Source organism: Camellia sinensis, chromosome 1, assembly GCF_055761805.1.
Source record: "Camellia sinensis isolate YWXY chromosome 1, ASM5576180v1, whole genome shotgun sequence".
Lineage (NCBI taxonomy): Eukaryota > Viridiplantae > Streptophyta > Magnoliopsida > Ericales > Theaceae > Camellia > Camellia sinensis.
In genome coordinates, this window is record NC_138961.1 from 51,708,559 (window position 1) to 51,714,716 (window position 6,158).

Sequence of the window (6,158 nt, forward strand, 5' to 3'; positions counted from 1 at the left end):
GCGCACTGGTAGAGAGGTGGTGGGACACTACCAACTTCTTTCACTTTTCTACCGCAGGACACGTGACGATGACCCTGTATGACTTTGCTATGCTCACCGGCATTGAGGTAGGAGGTCGGCCGATCCCATATGATACAGACATGGAAGAGTGGGAGGCTGCTTAGATCTACCTGTTAGGGGCATGCTGCAGACACCCCATTTTTGAACAACCTTAAGACTCAGACGTCATCGTTTGTGCACTCGATGATTGTGCATGTTTGTGCTCGTTTTGAGTGCCACAAGTTCTGGGCTGAACGCCTTGTCTCTGGGCCTCTAAACCCTCTTTGTTTTGTGCTTATTTTTGGACCAAACCTTGGTGCCTCTTGCCTGGAGGGGGGGGGGGAAGGCCTTGTCAGCCACTTTTCCTCCTTGTCGGCCACTTGAAGTGGTTGGTCAGCTAGGGAAGTGGCCGATGGCAATTTTTCTCCTTTTTCAGATATTTTCCTTGCCAGCTGTGCTTGCTATTGATCACTGATTGCCATCTCCATACACATGTATGGAGGGATGAATACAAGCCTTTGGCTTGTATTTCTATATAAGGGGAGGTCTCTCCCCCATTTGAGGGGTTAGAAATTTTTGTGAGCAAAATTTCACTCTCTCTCTCTCTCTAGAATCCTCTCTCTCTCTCTCTCTCTCTCTCTCTCTCTCTCCTTATATTGTGCTTGAAAGTAAGAATTTTCTACACTCATGCAAAGAGACCCTTGACCAAATACCTTCACCATGGAGCTGAGGTTCTTTGAGGCTTGGTTTGAGGCCTTAAGCTTGGTTTTGGCTTAGAATTTTTGCTGTTTATTGTTGTGCTTCGAAGGTAAAGCCTTACCCCCTTTTAAGCTTTGTCTAATTTGCTTGTTTGGCCACCTTTGCATGCTATTTTGAGGCTGGTTTTAACCTCTAAAAAACTCTATTTTTAAGGTTACAAATGATGGTTTGAGGTATGTTTTGGAGATGGGGGTGGTCCACCCTCTTTGTAGCTTGTTTGCTTGAGTGTTGTGCCCTTTTTTTAAACCTTCTAAAACAACTTTTTTGGCCTTTTAACCATTGAATTCCAGAGGAATTTCAGTGGTAAAAACTTGGTTTTGAGGTCCAAAAATGGAGGGGTTAGCCTCCTCTCCTTGTCTCTCTCTTCCATGCCTAGTTAGCATTACAAAGTAGCATATAGTTGTGGCTTGTGTTAGCTTATTTCAAGCATGTTCTAGGCTTTATTTTGACATGTCTCAACTCTATTTTTGGCTGGTTGGAGCACCTTTTGCTTGTTTTTTGCACTTGTAGTACAATTATGCTTACTAGTCTAACATGCCTAATGAGTTAGCCTATTATTCTAGCATGTGTTAGCTTGACTCCAGCACATTTTAGCTACTATTTTGACATGCTTTAAATCTGTTTTGGGTTGTTTAAGTCATTCGAGGCCTAATTTGCATGGCTATAGTGTAACGGTCTTCACTAGTCCATCGGTTTGAGGCCTTGAGCATGAAGTGTTTGAGTTATTTACATGTAATAGTCTCATCTTGCATGTAATTTCAGCACCATAGCCTCTGTCATGTGTGCATGTATTCCACTCGTTTATTGCTTTTGAGAGTTATGCTTTGTGTTTCGTTTGCGAGCCAACATGCAAGCATGTTTTTCTTGCCTTTTGTGCCTAAGTTTCAGCATGTGTTGGCTACTGTTTGGCATGTTTAGGCTCTATCTAGAGCTGGTTTGGTCATTTGAGCTTGATATTGCATGCCTCTAGTGTAGTGCTCTTCACTAGTTTGATGCTTCTAGACTCTTAACATGTTGTGCATATTTTGCTTGCATGATTTAGTGTCCTTTGTATGCCATTTCAGCATTAAAAAGTTTGCAACCTCCCACATTTCTTCATTTTTCTATTTTTTTTTGAGGGTTGGTTGACCTTATGATTGTGTTTAAGCTTGAGATAGAGCTTGTGCTCAATGGCTTTAACCCTCTTTTGAGGGTTCCTTCTAGCCAAAGGCATGATCTCTCTCATGTCTTAAATCATCCTTCGGTTGACCCCTCTCTCATTAGAGGACTCTCACATTGGACTTAACCAACTAAAGAATGGTTTGGTAATGCTAAAATGAGTAAACAAAATTGGACAAGTAAAGATAAGCATATTTTGTTGCATTGCATGTGTTTGGATCAGATGTTAATCTAAACACAAGAAAAGTGGGACGTTTCATACTCGAAGTGATGAAACGTGTCACGTTTCTTGGTCGCCGTCACCCTTGATCATGCATGATAGGGTGGTGGCCATTTGAGTCTTATGTGTGCATTCATTAAGCTTGTACAAGATTGGTTCTTTGGCCATCATACATGAAAATGCTTGATTGGTGGTTTGAGAGCCAAGTGCCATACTTCTTTGAGCTCGAGAAATGATGAGCAGGTCGTAGTACACACATTCCTTGAAAAATGTATTGCTTTGCCTCTGTTGCTCTCCGTTGCAGCAAAACTAGAAGCCTGGAAAAAGTAGCGGCCGACTGGCCACATGAAGTAGCCGACCGGCCACCTAGACTAGCCAACCGACTAGTTAAGGTGGCCGACAGCCACCTTTTGTGGCCAACCGGCCACCAGCCCATTTTTGTTCGAAGTGTTCCTGTTTTGGAGCAGAAGTAGTTTGGAGGTTGGTTCAATGTTCAGAGATCAAGGCGAGTGTAACAGAGGTAACCGGTGGCAAGGCGATGGATTTTAGAGAGGAAGCAACCGAGCATGCATGTCTCCCTCGCCCTTGAGGCCAGTTCATTGCTTTATTAGCTAGCTGTAGTTAATTATTACATATGTTGTAATTAATTAGTTTAATCTGTTTTGTAATATTTTAATTAGCTTAGCATAGCTAGTTATTCAATTGTGTTGTAATACTTAGTTAACTAGAATAGTTAATTAATTGTTTTTTAATAATTAGCTTAGCTTAGTGTAGCTTAGCATATTTATTCGGACCCTCCTTCGAGAAGGCGCAATATTGTAATAAGTGTGCGTTCGTGTGTGCATGTCTTCCAACCCCACGTCTTTCTCCCTTTTATTTAATCGCTTTCGATGGTTAGATTAAGGCATACTTCGATTAGCATACCTTATGCTTGCATGTTTGCATTCATTCATTTGTCTTGCATGCACTGAGGCTCGGCGCATCATTCAAACTGCATTGTATTTCAATACACTTATTTGAATACATGTTTCAAAGAATGCTATCAAATTGTTGCATTCATATGCCATATTAGATAGCCAAACCTATTTAGCTGCATTATTGCATGTGTCGCATTAGGCATCTTGTATAGTTAGGATCATGCATTGTTTTCAACTGGCTTTTGTTTTGGCTTAGAGTACACTGTAAGTTTTACGCTTTAGCATACTTACATGAGTGTGAGTGTTGCCATGTTTCACATGCTTGCCATGAGCCTATTTGCTTAAGTGATTAACTGCATGAATGCCTGTGGATGAAGGCTTGATTACTTGAATTGGAACAATTCATCGAATGTAAGTTTTAAGCCCACTTTGTGAAGTGGCAAATCATGTTATTAAGCCCACTTGAGGTGGCAAATCTACGCTTTAGCCCACTTGAGGGTGGCATTTTCAAACCATTTTCGAAAACAAACATGAGTTGATTTGTTCCAATTCTTGCGATGTAGTCTATACTTGTATGTGTGCGTCACATAGTATAGTTAGCTAATAACTGGAACAAGAACACATGAGGTTATAAAACAACATATCAGGTTAGTAGAGACTGATCCTTTTATCGAGCGAGCGGTGGTGCTCATGTCATGTCCTTCCCCTCTCATACCTAAGTTCTTGAGCTAAGGCAACTTTGGTGATGACGAGCACGTGGCTTTTGGCACGAGTCAGGGTTTCTTAAATTTTTCAAAAATAAAATATTTAGGTGGCAACTTTGTAGTCTGGCAAAGCAGTCCAATTTTTCAAAATGACTTGCCGGATTGGACTCTTTGGTGTTTATCAGTTTTACATTACACTTTGTGAGACTTGATTCAGAACCATGACAGGAGTCCGAACTGTAGGACCTATTCGTGCCTCTCCGAAAGGGGTGGATGCGAAGAAAGTCGAGTCCACAGTTTCTGGCGACTCTGCTGGGGATTTAGAGAACTTGACTCGAACTCATGATATGTTGTTTTATTTACACTTATGTGTTTCTTTGCACTGCATTTGCATAGGTGCGCCTAAGTCACAGTGTTTGCAATATGCTATTCCTGAATGGTTTGCTGCAGGCTTGTTTGGAAAAGTGTGCCATAAGGCTGATCAGTTGCGGGCTCTGCCATGATGGGAACACAAAGCTTGGATCTGGATCACCGATGTACCGTTTAATCCTCCTTTCACTTCTCGGTGTTAGGAGCGAGAGGTATACTAGGTGGTCTTGCTAAGGCACCCTTTTTGACCAATTGACCTAGTTGCATATCGGAAGCCGTATAGACTGTTCCAAACTAGGACAGGTTGCTCACTCGAATGCAGGATTGTTTGAAACTGCATGTTTACGCAGTGAACCCCTAGCTCCTGACAAAACTAGGACAGGGAAACCCTACCCCACCACAGGGGTGTTCTGGCTCTCACTTGCTTGATATGTTCTGTTAGGGTGTGTCTTTACAGGAATGCATGTATCAGTTGCAAGTCTAGGTATCAGTTTGAGAATATCAGTTTTCAGGTTGAAGTTTGGGGGTAGAATCAGTGTTTGAGTACAGATTATCCAGCTTATGATTTCAATTGTGTGTTGTCTCTATCTAAGCCGAGATGCTGTGCGTTTGCTGATTGTTGTTTCCTTTTTGCTTTATTTTTCTTTTTGCAAAGTAGTGTTTCACAATTGCTTCTAAAGAGGCAGATACCGCCCGAGCACTCTGGACCAGGGTCAGAAGGAGGACAGTGTTTGCTTCACTGCCCCCGGTTATAAGACGGAGGACAGTCAGACATAGATCACTGGTTCAACAGTCTCCAATTCAACGCTCACTATCTACCTCACATGTGCGCAGTTGGGCTCAGTTTTCTGCTTCCACCTCAGACAGAGAGTATACACTGGTTTAGACAGATCAACACCCCTTAGACAGTATGGAGGAAATGATGCGTAAATTTCAATAGACAATCGAGGCCATACAGCGGGATATTGCTCGCCAAGCGGAAGTTACCACTCACTAAATAGAGGTTGTAGCCCAGCAGGCTGAACTCATTGCTATGCTTCAATAGTAGCAGCAACCACAATAAGCAGCAGCTTCTGTTTCACACACACCCCCACATAGGGTTCCAATACCCGGGAATATAGCTAATGTCCAGGAGAATACAGACAATTCAGTGGGGCCAGTCCCATCTTAGACTTCCAAAGCACTGGCCTACCCAACTGACACACCGTTCGAGTTTGAGGTCGATCCTACTGCTTTGAAAGTAAGTAAGCTTGAGAAGCTATTCAAACGAGCTCGGAGAGTCAATTCGATCCCAGATATAGAGGACGACTACACAGATTCGGTGGTGACATTGCCAGATAGATTTAAAATGCTTTAAATAGACCGCTTTGACGACTTGGGCGATCCTATGGTCCACCTAAGGCTATTTTCGAATATTTTGCGCCCGATGGGCTTGACTAGATTATAGAAACTATCCCTCTTTTGCCGGACCCTGTCGAGTATTGTGGCTATCTGGTATGCTAAACTGGAGGATTCCGTTGAAAGGAGCTGGAAAGAGATGGCCGAGGCTTTCATTGCCCAGTATTCTTACAATACTCAAATCGAGGTCACAACTCGTGATCTCAAGGCTACTCAGTAAGACCCGAAGAAGGGCTTCTCTGACTTCATTACTCGGTGGAGGGCCAAGGCCTCAATGATGGCAACCTGACCAGCTGAGAAGGATCAGACAAGGATGGTCGTTCGCAATCTGCAGCCGAAGTTGCTGCAGAAGATGATTGTCTTACCCCTCCCTACCTTTCCTGACCTGCATGAGATAGGGGTACAGATAGAACATACTATGAAACAGGGTCTGATTGAACATGAAAAGAAGCAGCCTAAGCAGGCGTTTACACGCAGTTCAAATGCGGCTACGAGTAGTAATGCAATTGCAAGAACTTTTGATGTTGGTATGGTCACCACCACACCAAAAACAACCACACCCTTTACTGGCACATCTGGAGCCACCCCACAACC